Source organism: Tachypleus tridentatus, chromosome 1, assembly GCF_004210375.1.
Source record: "Tachypleus tridentatus isolate NWPU-2018 chromosome 1, ASM421037v1, whole genome shotgun sequence".
NCBI classification, from domain to species: domain Eukaryota; kingdom Metazoa; phylum Arthropoda; class Merostomata; order Xiphosura; family Limulidae; genus Tachypleus; species Tachypleus tridentatus.
Genome location: NC_134825.1, coordinates 151,209,261 through 151,227,752, shown reverse-complemented (window position 1 = coordinate 151,227,752; position 18,492 = coordinate 151,209,261). Strand labels below are relative to the sequence as shown.

The 18,492-nt window shown below is 34.4% G+C and overlaps 2 long non-coding RNA genes across 3 annotated transcripts in view; one reads left to right on the top strand and one right to left on the bottom strand.

The window, feature by feature from the left end:
* The first annotated feature begins 302 nt into the window (after nucleotides 1–302).
* LOC143227155 (uncharacterized) lies at nucleotides 303–15,080 on the top strand. 2 transcript variants are annotated; one of them, XR_013014911.1, is made up of 2 exons: nucleotides 303–460; nucleotides 11,466–15,080. It is a non-coding gene; the product is annotated as an uncharacterized LOC143227155 (long non-coding RNA). The 2 variants fall into 2 exon arrangements; XR_013014912.1 differs by lacking the exon at nucleotides 303–460 and adding an exon at nucleotides 9,292–9,432 and having other exon boundaries at nucleotides 11,466–11,603.
* Nucleotides 14,158–18,492, bottom strand: part of LOC143227171 (uncharacterized) — a 5,757-nt gene continuing 1,422 nt past the window's right edge. The window contains exon 2 of the long non-coding RNA XR_013014919.1: nucleotides 14,158–14,313. This is a non-coding gene — a long non-coding RNA (uncharacterized LOC143227171). The remainder of the gene's footprint in view (nucleotides 14,314–18,492) is intronic.

Genomic DNA, 18,492 nt, shown 5'->3' with positions numbered 1-18,492 from the left:
TATTCTATTTGAGTCCAACTTCCTTCACACCCACACCCATATATATATATATATATTATTGTCAGAGAGGGTGCATAAATGAGAAATACAAGCAGGCATAAAGTTAAGGTGACCCTAAATCACTTGATAAGAAAAGTCAGGTATATGTATATATTGTCACTAAGCTACTGTCTCCATGAGAACTGCGACTGCGCTAAACTTTGTACAGTCTTCTTATTGGTTGAAATATATAAAAGTTATTTTACTCCTCCCTTGCATTCGATTTGGCACAGAAAGATTGGTTGTTCTCAAGAGATATTTCTATTTCGGTTGATTTATACTAATTTTGAACCATAAAAACCAGATACTTCCTATAGTTTATATAAAAGCCGAACTTGTTGATAGGTTTTACAGAAAAGAATTAACTCTCCTAAAGTATGAACTAAAACGTTGATGGTCCATCTACATCCAGAGAAAGAAGGTAAGTTCTGGTTAATGTCAATAACTTTACTGATTATTAAATTTAAAAACAAGAAACGTAATGAAATGTGTTCTCTTACTTTAAAGACTTGGTTTTTCAAGTAGGCAAGATACAATTCATAATAGAGAGTTGTATTTATTGCCAGCAATTAATATTAAAAATCATTTGACAAGCAAACAAGCGTACACACAAAAAATACGAAAAAATGGAGCATTCAACTTCTAGAATTAGGCCCTTAGTTTATCAGACTGTTGTTGCTGAGAAATAGAAGTCAGCTGAATAAATTTTATTTATTAGTTTTAGAATATTCATGTAAAGTTACTCACGGCCATTTGCGCATAACTGGCCTTGATTTTAATTGACAGTAGAAACTCACCTGATGAACATCACCCACAACCAACTCTTAGGCTACTCTTGTAAGACTGTATAGTGGATGGGATTTTATTGTCGGTGTTATAGTTCTCACGAATTCAATGTGTAAGCGCATTTTTACAGCAACGGACGCGAACCAGGAGTTCTCATATTCTCACTCCAGGCACGCTAGCCATTAGGTCTCATCTGATAGTAACAGTAACGTTTTCAAACAATATAGACTTTATTTACCAAATTAATTCTTTAAATTAAGAAATGCAATATCTGAAATCAATATAATTATAATTATAAATATAATTAGGAAAACGTGAAATATTTACATCCACGTTTTCTGAAACGCGATAACTGTGCCATACTTACAAGGGCATGCACTTACGTTAACTGAAATCACACAGTTCCTAGAAATGACACGGAAAAGCCAGAGGCTCTTATATTTTTTCGAGTTTCAGAAAACATGTATTAGATATCCAAAAATATCGTGTAATCTTTCCAGGATTTTAAAACACCACAATTAGTGTGTTCGTTGTAGTAAGATAAAATTAGTTTTCTCTCATGTTTTGCAGCTATCTAGTCCGATGTTTCCCAGTTTTTGATCCAAGGGAGAATTCAGTTTAACTGCAAGATGGTTGAATAAAAAATGTTTCCTTTACCAGATGTGCGTCGGCAGGATCCTGGATAAGGTTCTGTTTCAAGAGCAAATAAATAAAAAATGAAGAGCAACAAATATCCTTATTTCTTGCCTTAAAGTTCATATACCATGTATCCTAAAAGGTACATAACTCTTTTCAAGACTCATTGCACGCGCACGTCTTACTGACATCACGACAGTATAAACTGCTACGTTTAGTGTTTCTTACGTGACATCGTTTTAGTGTCTGTTGACTAACTAACAGACAACATACTACTGTACAGTGGTGCGAGTGGTTAAAATAGGTGACCCATCCAGGCGGCTATAGGCCCCCTTTCGGGAGAGAAAATACAATTACTGAAGTATATTGTTTACGAAGTAATATTAAAGCACCTTGAGAAGTTAATGTTGTACAAATGGATCCATGAAATTAGGGAGTGAAACTAGTTGGTCCTCAATCGGAATATTCTTAGGAAACAATGATCTAATCTACTGTAAACCGTAGATTTAAAGATTTACTCCATAATCTTTCTGCTTGTATTGTGGAGACTATATACACTTACGTAAACGCTGAAGTATTGATTGTTTGTTTTGTTGTTTTGAATTTCGCGCAAAGCTACTCGAGGGCTATCTGCGCTAGCCGTCCCTAATTTAGCAGTGTAAGACTAGAGGGAAGGCAGCTAATCATCACCACCCACCGCCAACTCTTGGGCTACTCTTTTACCAACGAATAGTGGGATTGATCGTAACATTATAACGCCCCCACGGCTGAAAAGGTAGGCGTGTTTGGTGCGGCCGGAATTCGAACCCACGGCCCTTGGATTACGAGTCAAACGCCTTAACACGCTTGGCCATGCCGGGCCAGATAATAAAGTGGAAGTTTAAGACGACAAAGGCTTAGCAACTTTCCTTAATACCTCGAAAACATCAACGGTTATTTGCATAAGAAAGAGGGACGAAATCAGATCAGCTCCTTACCTGAATTCCATATGTTATAGTAATGGGTATGTTTTAAGGACGACGGCTACGTGAGTAGCCCAAAAGTTACCAATAAGTGCTGTCGGCGCCTTCCCTCTAGTCTATCACTTATGAACAGACAACCTATGTGTAATTTTGCTCGAAATTCTAAAACAAACAAAGCCAACTTTGTATAATCTGTTAGTTTAATTTGAATTTCTTGCAAAGCTACGTGAGAGCTATCTGCGCTAGCCATCCCTAATTTAAAAGCAAAATACCAGAGGGAGAGCAGCTAGTCATCGCCACCCACCAACAACACTTAGACTGCTCCTTACCAACGAATAGTGAGATTGAACTGCACATTATAACGCTTCTACGGCTGAAAGAGCGAGCATGTTTGATGGAATGAGTATTCAAACCCGCGATTATGAGAATACAAACTAAACACCTTAACTATCTAGCCATGCCGGGCCCTAAAACCTACTAAAATATATTAATTAGTAAGAACACACACAAATGTTCCAATTAACTAGACTATTATTTTTTCATTAATAAGTGATAATAAACAATAATTTTCTTGTGAGAAATATAGCCAGTTTGAAAGAATAAATGGAATGGACCATTGATTTCACATTATAATAATGTTGTAATTGGTTTCCATTCAACTGAGAACAACCCACCTCATGATATTGTGATTGGTTTCTATTCAACTTTCAGTTATCAGTGGCTGTTAAACATAATTTTATTTCTTTGCTTGAGAATATTGTTTTAAACAATGATGAAAAAGCGAGGCGTGCGATCGTTTTTGTTGTTGTTGTTAATTTTAAACACATTCATAGTTTGAGTCTTCTTCTCAGCCACGTGACCAGGTGATGTCGAAGCCAAAGTGTTTACCACTCTATCCGGTAAACTGCATAATTGGTTTCAAAGTCCGTGTATCCAAAATGTCATATGTAATACTAGCGCTCAATGCTATAAACCTGGCTTTTTTAAGTTTGAAATATTACCATGCATAACATTTCTGCAAAGTTTAATCCAATAAATTAATTATTTTAAAATTTTCGCTAGCTCTCAATAAATTAATGTACTGAACTATTAGCACTATTAACAGTTTGCCGAAGCAAACTCGAAACCACAAACAAAATCTATCGTTGATTTGTAATCTAAGTTAACTGGAAGGTCAAAACTTAACGGGATAGGTTAAAAACGTCTTATAAAGCCTTTATTCGTTGATACTGGCTGGAAACACACACGTATAACCTTTTCCCCTTTGGACATATAGTTGTAACATATATAATCAGATTATTCATTGGGATTTTACTCCAAATGTCTCTAATAAACTCCCATAAAGTTTTTTTGGAAGTAACTTTTGACAACTTTGTCAAGTTTTTTATCTATCAAATCCCAGACATGTTCAATTGGGTTGAGATCGGGGTTCTGTGGAGTCGTTGCTTCATTTGAATGACTTCAGCAACTTCTTTCTTAGCTAAATAATTTCTGTATAGATTGGATAAGTGTTTGGGGTCATTATCTTCTTGGTAGTAGAATCCTTTACCAATAATACACAAATAGCTGTTTATACTATGATGGATCAGTATCTAATGGTACTTACACTGGCCCATTATTCCATCTATTTTGCAAATATCTCCTGCGAACTCAACAGAAAGACACCCCACATCATCACACCGCCTCCTCTCTAGTTTTTTGATAGATGCTATGCAATGAGGTAAGTATCTTCCACTTTTCTTCCGTCGGATGTTACAACCCACGTTTTGAACCAAATATTTCAAACTTGGACTCATTCGTCTATAAATAACATCATTTTTCAATCGTCAACAGTCCAGTTTCACTGTCAACAACAAAATTTAACAAACTTCACTGTCTTGAGAATATTTAGAGATCGAAGTAAATGTTTTTAACTGCTACACGACCAAATTTTTCGTTTTCGTTGAGTCTTCTTAACACTGCAGATATGGACATTTTTCTGTCATTTGGTGCATGGTTGGTTATCTCATGCTTGAGATCAATGGCAGCTTTCTTTCTATCTTGCAGACTGAGTAAACAAAGATACTTAATATTAGTATCATAGCGTTTAGGTGTTCTGCTTCTTTCTTTCCTATTTTCAAATATGCCTATCTCATTCTCACGATCCATGATGTACTTGACAGTGTTTATGAAGCATTTCAAACTTGCAGCAACTTATCGGCGAGTTCAAACAGCATTATGTAAATCTTTTTTGCGAACTTTCTGCTCCACTGACAATTCTCTACACCTTTTGGGTCGTGGCAGTTCAATAAAACTTCATGTATTGTGTTAATCATTGTTTTTTCTCAAAGTTTATTTGTGGATTGCTGTTACATTAATTTCTTCTACCATATACCGGCACAATGTGCCAGCTCTTTGCAAGCTTCTTTCTATGTAGTTAAGACGCAGCATGGGGTATCATGACAGCTTTTTGTTTGGGAATTTCGCACAAAGCTACTCGAGGGCTATCTGTGCTAGCCGTCCCTAATTTAGCAGTGTAAGACTAGAGGGAAGGCAGCTAGTCATCACCACCCACCACCAACTCTTGGGCCACTCTTTTACCAACGAATAGTGGGATTGACCGTCACATTATACACACCCACGGCTGGGAGGGCGAGCATGTTTAGCGCGACGCGGGCGCGAACCCGCGACCCTCGGATTACGAGTCGCACGCCTTACGCGCTAGGCCATGCCGGGCCAGATCATGACAGCTATTCAAAACCCTTAATTGGATCAGTTTGTTCATTCAAACAAAACCCTTATGACATACCCTTAGTACAAGTGTACGGGAATTCTAAAAAATTAATAAATATTCTCACCCTGGTTCATTCAGTTGTGAACATGATCAGTAAAGCATTTCCATAGTGTTGAAATTTACATTCTGTAATGGCACTGAAATATTTTCTTGTCCTAACTCTTTTGCACAGTACTGTATTCATCTTTTTAGCCGCGGCATAGCGGCTTGTAAAATGTCTCTGAATTTTTCTCCTTAAAATACAAACTTTTAGCTCAAAGCTGGCCTGGCATGGCCTACCGAGTTAAGGCGTGCGCTTCGTAATCTGAGGGTCGCGGGTTCGCGCCCGAGTCGCGCCAAATATGCTCGCCCTCCCAGCCGTGGGGGCATTATAATGTGACGGTCTATCCCACTATTCGTTGGTAAAAGAGTAGCCCAAGAGTTGGCGGTGGGTGGTGATGACTAGCTGCCTTCCCTCTAGTCTTACACTGCTAAATTAGGGACGGCTAGCACAGATAGCCATCGAGTAGCTTTGTGCGAAATTCCAAAACAAACAAAACAAAGCTCAAAGCTTTATCATCTCTTGACCGATTTGAGTTACAATTACAGTTTTGAACTCAGGATGTCAAACCCTTTTGATTGATGTATTTGACCCTGCTTAAAGTCTCGTGAACTAGTTTACTTTGATCCTGCCTAAAATAATTTCAGAGATCCTGACGATTAATAAAATCGAAGCGGGTATAAGAGTCCCACGCTTGGTTTGCTGGCGAACAAAACTAAAGATAATAATAGGGGGGTGGGGTTGAAAAAGAGAAGAGTCTCACAGATTAATTTACTTTAATTCTGCCGAAATGAATTTCAAGTGCTGCGGCTATTGATGATTTCCTCTTGTTTTTCACATTTCATTCATGCTTCAAGGTGGACTGAGAGGATGTGGCTTTGCTGTAAGGAAAACACAAACATGCTTCAGAGTATCAAAACCATTTTTCAATAATCATGTACCTCACCCTTTTTTAAATCAGAACTTAAAGAAAGCTGAGCTACATAGTAAGCATCAGATGCCAATATAAACCTAATAAATAGGTTCAGTACAAAAAAATATGTGTTTTTACTAAATATATATTAAATGCATAAAACTATGTCAAAGTGCGCGGGAACCACTGGTTGGAATATCGTGGCTTAGATAACAGTTTATAGACGTAAACATTTACAATTTATCATGACATTTTACTTGAAACACACACAAGTTTAACAAATATAAACTAGACTTTAATTATACTAAATTTTAAAGAGTGACAATGTCCTCAAAGACTTTCAGCGACGACGGGGATTCGAGCCCGCAACCCTCAGATTACGAGCCGAAAGCCTTTTTTTTTTAATTTTGCGCAAAGCTACACGAGGGCTATCTGCGCTAGCCGTCCATAATTTAGCAGTGTAAGACTAGAGGGAAGGGAGCTAGTTATCACCACCCACCGCCAACTCTTGGGCTACTCTTTTACCAACGAATAGTTGATTGACCGTAACATTATAACGCCCTCACAGCTGAAGGGGTGAGCATGTTTGGTGTCACGGGGATTCGAACCCACAACCCTCGGATTACGAGTCGAGTGCCTTAACCACCTGGCCATGCCAGGTCATAAAGGTTTGGAAGATAAAATATAATTCTAAAATGAATAGTAATTTATATAAATACTTCATTTCAAGTAAATGACCGGTACAAAATACTGTCTTGACAAAAATATATATATATAGTTGAAACAACGTAAAAAAAAATAGTAATAATTTTATGTAAAACAAAAAATATTCTTGGTGCCACGTGTGTTAAGTGTGTATGTGTGTGTTTCGTTTTTTTTTCTGCATGAGTGTCCTTTTTCTCCTTGCACCCCATGACTAACTCATGTTGTGTTTACTTATGGATACTCAACTGCATAGTCTTGTGTTTCATCTTAATTTTGTCCAAAGTCCGTTTTTTCAGAAGACCATACAACGTTGATCTCGAGATTAGATACAAATGTAGTAAATCTGGGTATGGTATTATGTTCCAACAACCAGTTCTGTTACTATGGGCTTCTTCAGTGCACTAACTGGTCCAGTTTCACGTGTTACATAATCACGTGACATTTGAGGTTATGTCATTGCACATTTAAGTGAATATTGAAGATTACTGTTTATTTTGAATAATTCATTAAATTTATATCATTTATGCGGTAGTTGAAAACAGATAAATCTCGGTAGTAATTCCCTAAATAACAGTTTCAAAAGTATCAGAAATAAAATAGTTGAGAGAAAAAATGTTATGGTTGTAGGAACAAAACGACTAATTGTCTCGAAAGTTTAATGAACGCTGTTCTGCATACTTAAGACGAAGAGTTTTACTATTATATTTCTAAATAAAAAACTTTATTCAGCTTTAGAGTTGCTGTTGCTTTGTTATTAAGCACAAAGCTACACAAAGGGCTGTCTGCGCTCTGCCCACCACGGGTATTGAAACCCATTTTCTAGCAGCATTAGTCCTCAAACATACCGCTGTGCCACTGGGAGGGGCAGCTTTAAAAAGAGTATCATACGCTATATGTTATAACATTTTTTTTAGATTCAACAACAGAATGGTATTTCCTAGGGCAGCGTCGTTGGAGAACTGCATTCACTATCTGAGGGTCGCGTGTTCGAATCCCATTTCTGAACATGTTCGCCTTTCAGCTATTGGGCCATCGTGATGGAATAATCAAACCGACGTTTCGTTGGAATAGAATAGCCCTATAATTAGTAGGGGATGGTGTTGATTAGCTGCCTTCCCTATAGTCTATCACTTCAATTAGGAACGGCTACCGTAAGCACCCCCCTTTAGCTTTGTTCAAAATTCAACAAACAAACGTTATCTTATCATAACGCAGTCGACAAAAGTTGAGCAATTATTGTAACAGTCAGTTTATGGTCAACAGTTTCTTGATGGTAGATATAACAGTTATGAAATTAATATAAAAGTTTGTTTGCTTTTTTTATATTAAGCACAAAGCTACAAAATGGACCATCTCTGCTTTGCCCAACGTAAGTATCGACATCCGACTGTAGCGTCATAAGCCCTCAGATATACCGTTGAGCCACCCATAGGGCCAATATAAAAAGAGCACTACTTTTTTAGATGACGAGAAAACAGAAAAATAGAGCCCCGTGTGTTACCATCATTAAATACATCGTAAATTCAGTATAAAAATAAAAACACGAGGATCAATAATAGCTCACATGTTCTGCTATATATAATGTGTTCATTTCACAGGGGTTGACGAGACAGTTACTTGACTGCGAAATAAAGTATTTTTATTCTTTTTCGAATAAGTTGGTGTAAGAGTTAACTTGACTGTTATATAGTGTTTTTTATTCTTACACGAATGATTTGGTGCAAGGGTTACTTGATTAACTTATAGTGTTTCTTATTCTTACTCGAATAAGTTGGTGTAAGGATTAACTTCAATGTTACATAGTGTTTCTTATTCTTACACGAACAAGTTGGTGCAAGGGTTAACTTGACTGTTAAATAGTGTTTTTTATTCTTACTCGAACAAGTTGATCCAAGGGTTAACTTGACTGTCAAATAAAGTGTTTCCTATTCCTTTCCAAACAAATCAGTAAGATGGAAATTTTCTTTTAGCTTTTCGGAAAATCTCTATCAAAACATATATTTTCTGAACTTATATTAAATAAATCAACAGTCCCACACTGATTCAATGTTTTGAAAACTTAATTACTGGCTTCACATCAGTCAGTTACATTGTTGAAAAATGTTAATGTAGGTGTGACTTAGTTAGGGATTTTCTTCATTTGGAATCATAACCATAAACAGAAAATTTACATCTCACAAGATATAGCTGTCGTTTAAGTTCAAGAAAGTAGCAATTTTTCATAAGTTATAAACTGCAGTGAAAACTGTTCCTTACTTCCGGGTAAAGAGGAGTTTTAAGTGTTGTAATTGACCCCAGCCACAAAAACAAACCGCTAGAGGGCAAATAGAGGCTCAAAGTTTAATGAGTATATGTTAAAGCAACGACGAATGATATCTAAGTTCTCTATAAGATATAAACAACATCTAAGCATAGAACGCACTGACAAGTAAATAACTATATTGCGTTTTAATCATTAATCGAAAATATTGTTCTTATCAGAATATTCTGTCTCGTTCAACTGTAGGAAGTATATTATTCTGTTGTGTGCTTTAAGACCAAACATAATACTCCAAATACCGCTTTTCACAGTTAAATGGTAAGTTAAAGAAGTAATTTATTATAAACGTGTATATTTGAATTTTGCTTCGATTTTACAATCCAATGGTCATGAGTGTGTGATTTCTTATAGCATAGCCACATCGGGCTATCTGCTGAGCCCATTTAGGGGAATCGAACCCCTGATTTTAGAGTTGTAAATCCGTAGACTTACCGCTGTATCAGCGGGGGATGTTGTTTTAGTACTTGGGATTTTGTCAATCCTAAAAAGTTAACCTTTCATATTTCATGAATACTGTTTTCTTTTCATATTGCATACCGACTGTTCAATTTTTTTCGTGTACGTATTACAGACATTTGACTTCTGTTAAGTGCGTATTTCGCGATATATTATCTGTCCTGTGCCCACCACTGGGATCAAACACCAAAATTTAGTGTTTTAGGTCCTCATCTTACCGCTGAGTCATTTTTAGAGCGATACAAAACGATACTTTCACCAGCAGTCCACTTATTAAAAAGCTATTACATTTAGTATTCTAACACAACAGATATAATTTTTGATAAAGATTTACTCTAAACGTACTTTATCACATTTATTAATTTGAAACGTTCATGTCTTTAACGTAAATTGTATCTAATGAGTTTGAAAGAATTCAGCGTCGAATTTTTTGGCAACTGAAGAAAACGTTGATCAACTGTTTAATGTTTTGTTTTTATAATCGACTTATGTGTAAAACATTATATGTACTGAAGATTTTAGATTTTGTTTAGCCACTGAGCTCAAAAATAAAAAGTAAAATTTAGTCACATTATGTAAGTTTGATTTCTCCAAGATATCTGTTTACCTGTTTATCGGGGAGTTTTGAATCTTTTATCACAGGGTTAAGTCTTGATTACAATTGATAAAAGTAAATACGCCCAGTAAGCTTACTAGCCCTTTAGTAAAAAGTTAGTTTGTTTTTTGTGCATGACACAAAACTACAACATTAAAAACTATGTACTTTTTATTTATACTATGTGTAAAAAGCAACCAACTAATAAACGTTATGGTACGAATACACCAGTTCATGTGTCGGTAACTTTCGTTGTTTCTCATTAGTATGAAATTAATATTTTACCTAAAGTAGTTAAAGAACATCTGAGAATACCTGAAATAAAGAGAGACGGTGGTTTAAACAGTGAATATTGTTTATTTATTTTATTTGAACCTGGGCGTTTGTATATATATATATATATATATATTTGAAATGTATTTATAAATGCTGAGATAGTTGCTTAAGAAACCTCGTATTTAAATACTAAAACCTTCACTACCGTTAAAACTTCTTTACTTGAGAATGATTGTGGCAGTGCTCGAACGTCGTACCTGTTTTAAAAATATTCTTCTTTACTACAAAATATGTAATTTATATTAAAATAATATTTAAAACCAGTTCTTTTTTTATTTTATCTTCCCAAACGCGTAAATGCTTTATTAAAAGTTTATTTAAATTAGGTATCAAATACAAACTGAAAGCCGAAAAAATTGAAAGTTGTTTATTGTTTATCTCACTCTTGAGCAGTCGTTACGAAGTCCAGTATTATTGCAATCAGATAAATGATTTTGAAATGTATATCCTTAACTACTTGTTGTTCGTTTATTTTCTGTACTATAACAAGTTTTTATAAAAGAAATTCTCTCTTTTAATTTATATTCCACTTCAGTATTCGCAATATTTTAGGTACTTTGTAAAGTTAATATCCTGAAGACTTTCCATTTATTTATTAAAAATCAATAATGAGTTAAAACACTACCTTAAAAGAGAGAGGAGGGTTAAAGGTTGTTGCAAAAAATTACATTTCGGCTAATAAGAGTTAACTGTGGGTGTTGTTCAGTAGCGTATACGACCCTTGTGTAGATTTGCGCGAATATGCGAAAAAAAACGTAAAAAATAAACATATAATAATTGTTGCGCAATAATCTCTATACCTTCTGCAATTATGCAGATTGTTAAACTAATATATTGTAAAGCCAAGTAATATTGCAACTTAAACCTTGAAGTTCATATAAATCTATATTTTTATACCTTCCAGAATCCATTTCCAGCAAAAGCCACAATGTTCGACGTTACGTTACCACGCTTTTTCGGAATCGTGGTGTGTACGTTGGTAGTTTTATCCAACCATCGAATGGTAGCGCCACCTGTCAGGACCAGCAGGGAGGTGTCGGAACAAGAATCGAACCAGAATGCAAACTCTATTTCGACTTCTCAATCACGACAACTTTCAGCTGATTGCGTGTTGGGAACATCAATCCGGGATCTCTGTGAGCGATGCGGAGTCTATTTCAGAGATATCAAAGCTTTTGATTTCTGTTGTCACGACATTAAGAATGTCCGTTCTTATTGTCGAAACATTTTAATAATCTATAGACTCGGAGAAAACGACTGACATTTAACACAAACAAGGCTATTGTAAGTTTGTCTTGTGTGTAGTACTCAACAGTCTGCTTGCTAACATTATAGAAGGAACAATCAAGCGCATGAAGGACAAACAACTGTTCTAGCTGGGCTGAAAATTTGATAGAAATTTTGTTTGTAATTTTAAGGTAGGACACTAATCTCCCGATAGTCAGCACTAGCCGAGGTTCGTCTGAAAAAAAAAAGAAAAAGTGTTTACGTGACAAATATTTTAATTTCCTTTGCGTACTTTGATCTTATTTTTGAAACAGCCAGAACTATGGAAGAGAAAAAAAGAAAATAAATATATTATAAGTTATTTGATGAATAACGACGGTCATATTGTCATTCAAGAAGTATTTATTCAAAACTTTAAACTGAATTTCTGTTTGAGGTCCTCAATCAAGAATTTATATGACAACGAAACTTTTTAACGACAAATTATTTTTAAATGAAGATTACGTTGTGCAGAAAGAATTACTTTTCTTATGTTATTAAGAAAACTAATCAATAGCTAATCAGTAAATAAAATTAATCATTAGTTGTTTTTTTTTTATTTCTTCTCTAAAACGAATTAACCAGAACATCACGGTAAAATTACAAACCAAAAGAACTGTTATGACTCTTTATATGATGAATGTTTATAAATGACATTATTTACGCTACATATCAAGTTAGCTCGCAAAAACAAATAATTGTTTACATCATAAATTCAAGTTGCTTGATATCGTAACAATCAAGTTACTTGCGAGAATTACTACTTTGTACATCATAAATTAAACTTCACTGACATCGTAACATTTTTTGTAAAATATTTATTTCATAATTTTACATATGTAAACTTTTTCAGTTCATTAAGCAAAAAGAATTTAACTTCTTATCCTTATATTAACCTTCTGTTGCACAATATAACGTATGGGTCCATCTTGGTTTGCTTAATACACATGCAAATACTTTAATTCTGTGAATGAATGCTCTTACGTCCAGGTTGCATTCTAAATAAAATACCAGCGAACAGTAGTGTTGTTTTTTTAATTAACCAAACACATTCCAAACAAAAAGAGGCCTTAGCAAAAAGGTCTTCAATGGCAAAATAAATAAAACCAGAATTTCCTATGTTATATTGTAAGATAGTCGTAAAAAATAATATTCAAAAATGTAATATCCAGGTTACATTCTAAATAAAAGTATTTTACTGGTTTCTCAACTGAACAATGTTATTTTAGATAATGTACCTATATACAGGGTGGCCCGTAAGTCCCTACCCATCCATATATCTTATGTATCCAGTGTATCTGTGAGCTGTCACCAGTATTCTTGCCCTCATGTACCCACGTACTTGTCACAATTCGCTATTCAAGTGTAAATGGGCTTACATCGGCCATATTTCTCTGAAAAAAAGAAACAAATTTATAATACATGCGTAATTGAATATAACATAATAACATATGGATGGGTAGGGACTTACGGGCTACCCTGTATAACTTCCCAAAATATATTTTGTGTGTGTGTGGTATTTTATCTTTATAACAACGTATTTTCATAATGCGTACAATAGAAGATTAATTTGAAACTTGTGTAGACAACCAAGAAAGAAACAATTTGCTTTTTGTTTCTCCCCGTATACTTTAACAATGAGTTTTCATTTTGGGTTGATTTTAAATTCTAAGCATTACATACGTTTGTTTAAAAAATATACGTTAACACCATGTCATCAGTCCCAAAACTCGTAGAATATATAGTGTTTGTCAGTTGTTATTGGTCATACTCTCCGTTTGTACATGGTTTAATAGATCCTTTATTTTTTTTAGTTGTGCATATTAGTTGAACATGTTTTTGACAACATGCATAAGGTATGAGTAATGGTGTGTTTTTTTAACCAGAACTTGACCTTTGGTTTTTAATGATGTCAGGTAAGTATGAATGTATTACTATTATTTACTTACCTAATTTTAAACTCACCGATGTAATGCTAATTTTCAAAGAAGCGCACAAGCACACACCATCTCCTTAGTTTGATATATGACAACACTCTTTGACATTCTATACGAAGTTATGCCTCAGGATACCAGTGACTTTACTGTAACTAACACATGCATTATTAAAATCCAAGAGTAATTGAGTTAAAACATTAAATAATTAAACGAACACACTACCTAAAACAATGGTTTAAAAAGGCATAACATTTCGGAAGCTTTCTATTTCCATCAGGAATACACCAATACAGCATTATAAAATATTAGTAGAGTATCTTACCCCTGCTAAAGAAAGCTGATAATTCTTTGAAACTTGTGCCCTTTTACTAGTTTATTAATTAACGTGCTCCTTCACTTTGCTGCATTTTCAGTGTAAGTTTTAATATCTAACCGGCATTTTTCATTAATTTTAGAAAGGCCCTTAGATCCAGTTATGCGGAACCAGTAAATCTGAGTCAGTACAGAGTCTCCAAGTGAGTTCTTGTTTTCTTTCTTCATGGAAGACCCCTATAAATGAAACATACATATTTAGCATTATTATTGTGTATAACTTTTAATTTCAGCTGAAAGTATAGTTTTAAAGTATATCATTACAAACGTATGGAATTAAAACATTATCGCTGAACATTTAACTGTAATCTAGCCAAGAGGCTGTTTTAAATTTATCACAAGTGTTTGTATTTGATATTGTGTTGTTAAAGGTGTTGAGATTTAGATCAAGCATTTTACAACTTCTAAGTATATAAGAATTTGGCTATATGTATACAAATAAATATATGGTTTTGTGAGCATAATTTACACATTGTTCATTTTCCTCATTGCAATACGTTGATTAAGTGTGTTTTTTTATAGCATAGCCACATCGGGTTATCTGCTGAGCCCACCGAGGGGAATCCAACCCCCTAATTTTAGCGTTGTAAATCCGTAGACTTACCGCTGTACTAGCGAGGTGCAATAGGTTGATTAAATAAAATTAATTTTATTTATATTTTATCGTGAACACTGTGGTGTTTATGTTAAAAATGTCGGTAAAGATATACTTATTAAAAAAAATAAGATTTGAATATTGAAATACTAAATCTTTTAATAAATACATCTATTCTTTATGTTTTATTTATTCTACTAGTACAGCAAAGAAAAGTGTTTCAGAATTTGCTTGAAAAAATGTTTCTGTTAAATGAGAAATATGTTGTAACTCAGAAATATTGTACGTTAACGTTTGACTACTTCTGTAATATCGAACTCATTTGTATTAAAAATTCAATAAATAAAAACATGGGCTTTTGTGATATGTATATATGAGCATTTAAGTTTTAAAATAACATATACAGAATACATCATATTAAAACTACTTTGAATATGTAAATTAATTAGTCACCTGGCAACTACAATTGATATAAAGTTGCGTTAGAACGACATGTATCAGAACTACATTTGAAAGTTGGATAGTAATTGGTAAGTAATGTGATGCCACTGGAAATGTATTGCTTTTGGGTATGGTGAATAGCATTCATATCATAAAGACCCATTCAAAGAAACGTGGATCAACTTGGTGAAGTTGAACCATTCAGAAAAAGATCTGTAAAAAGTCGTAACGCAGCCATGGTAAGCAAAGTAACAGGTGAGAATCTATGAGCTCAAAATTCAGTACCAAAAGCTTTCTACGTGTCTCAAACAACAACATGCAACATAATCAAGAAAAAAAAATGCTACATAAGTCACGTTCAAAAAAGCTGCTTTCCATCAATGTACTGTTCCATACCTCAAGCAATTGGAGAACGAAACGGATTTTCATAATGTTTCATACAAAAACATACTGCTCCAGTCATCACCTATTTATTTCTGCGTGATCGAACTGTTGAAATGAACGCTGGAAAACTGTCATTCTCGTAAATTAGATGGAGTATGGCGTGCTTCTCACATGATAAACTACAACGAAGCCTTTTGCAATGGAAATTACGCTGAAAAGCTGTTGTCAAGATGAATAACCGTGAGACAGTATGATTGAACGTAGCAACATAGACTCTAATGATATGACAAGGCTCCAAATTTGTTTTTATATAATGTGTTCAACCTCTGTATAAGAATAGCTTACATTCTTGAATTTAAAACAAAGAGCACAAAATAACCATGTCATTTTCCAATGGTTACTGTTACAGAAAGAAAGAAACTCGCTGTGCATAGTGGATTTGTAGGTACATTGTAAAACATACCTCTCTCTTTACTTTTATTAGATTGGCGCAGCTGTTCTGCGAAAGGTCATCACGTTATTTTTAATTTTGTTTTTTGTGAACTACATGCATTTATTAATATATATATAAACTTCAACTGAACTAACACGGCTTTACATAATACTTACTGAAGTAGTTGGCACACTCGAAACGTTTCTCTGGATAGCTATTCATTTGAGCTTAAGCTTTGGATTCTACTTGACTTCTGTATTAAATTCCATTGAAATTCGTTCAAATGGTTTGTCATAAGAATTTGTCATGTGAAGACACTAAACTGACAACTTCGCTTCAGATACTGTGTAAGTATATGTAGTATATTGTTGAACACAACTTAAAACAGAACGGACGTTGCCTACTGGTTAACATGCCTGTAGTATTGCTCAGAAGGCTCATGTTTTGCGATACATTATCACAAAATAATATGCGCTGCATTTTGAGGTTGTGTGTTCATTATAGAAGCGACAGTCAAATCGGTTATACAAGAAATAACTGCTGGTGGCTTCGACTACCTGTTTTCCTTCTAGCTTATCGCTTTAAACATAAAAACAGTTGTTCGCAGTTATCTCTTGAGTCTTCTTCTAATCCATCACACTAACTGTCTTCTTCTAATCCATCACACTTCAAAATTAGAGCATTATGACCAGACAGACCTTGTGAACTCCAACAGAGATCCTTCTGTAGCTTTGAGAAAATATGTTTAAACAGAAGGAATTTTACTCCTCTCCTTTTGTATTGTGTATATTATTTGTTTATTTTTTACTTAAACAGATACCATTTATATAGTTGTTAAAGCTGCATCGCTCTGTAAAAAATCTTCTTAAATGAAGCAATTTAATTATGTGGCGATCTAGCTTTTAATGAATTTGAATGACTATTAAAAGTTAACAAAATCTGAGATAATCGATTTGATTTTTTTTCTCGCTAAATGGTTTCACTTTGTTTTTCAAATTTAATATTCATACTACAAAATTATATAAATATTGTAATTATTACCCATATCATAAATTAATATTCACTTTATATTATATTATATTTATATTTTTATGACGAATTACTTAAAATTGATAAAATGAATTAACTATAAATGATTTAATGAAGTTGTGTCAATTGTCCTTTTTTATGACGATTTAATTATAAACAAATCAATAATAAATATTTTAATTAATTAGCGTTAAACATCCTTTTTTATGACTCATGGGCTACTCTTTTACCAACGAATAGTGGGATTGACCGTCACTTTATAACGCCCCCACGGCTGGGAGAGCGAGCATGTTTGGTGCGACGCGGGCACGAACCCGCGACCCTCGGATTACGAGTCGCACGCCTTACGCGCTTGGCCATGCCGGACCCAGTTATAAATTATGCGATTATATATTGAATTAGTCATTAATTATATTCTGGTTGAAACAGGTGTTGAATGAGTTATAGCTGCCTAGAAACATCTTCTCTACTTTATTATAAGACGATTTAATTATTAACTCGAACATGTTCTCGAACTTGGCATTACCAGATGGTTAAGGCGCTCGACTCGTAATCCGAGGGCCGCAGGTTCGTATCCTCGTTACACCAAACATGCTCGCCCTTTCAGCCGTGGGGGCGTTATAATGTGACGGTCAATCCCACTATTCATTGGTAAAAGAGTAACCCAGTAGTTGGCGGTGGGTAGTGATGACTAGCTGTCTTCCCTCTACCCTTACACTGCTAAATTAGAAACAGCTGGCGCAGATAGTCCTCGTGTATCTTTGCGCGAAATTCAAAAACAAACCAAACCCTAAATATGAAAGGTGGAGAAACATGAGCTAAACATTTATCAAAAAAACATAGGTGAACTTATCAACAATTTTAATATACAGGCTAAAGAGCATTAATCTTACACTAACTATATGCATATTTATACATACTGTAAGTTATCAATTTTTGAAAGAAAGAGATAATATATAATTCTAATGAACTTGGATTTTACTTTCACGAGTTACATGAAAATACTGTAATTAATACTGCTCTCTCGGATAAAAGAAAATGTGTTGAATGTGAAATAACAAACAAATCCAGTGTGAAAATATACTTCTTTGTTGTTATTTCGCGTAACGCTACTGAAGAGATATTTGTGCTATCCGTCCCTGATTTTGAAATGATGCGAGACAGAAGGCATGCAGTCAACAGTATCATTGACATTCCTTGAGCTATTCTTATCTGACCAAATGATAGAGATTTATTGCTGCTCTTGTAAAGCATCAAGGTTATAATTTGAAGAGCGTGATTTTTATTTTTTTGCAATAACTGTTGTTGCTTGTTATTAAACACTTACCTACACAAAATGCTACCTATGTTCTGTTCACCACGGATATTGAAACCCAGTTTCTAGTCTCACTGAATCCTAGCCTGTCTTTTCCGAATGTTAAATTTGTGTTGTTTTCTTTTTCTATCTTTAAAATACAACACAGATCATTCATTA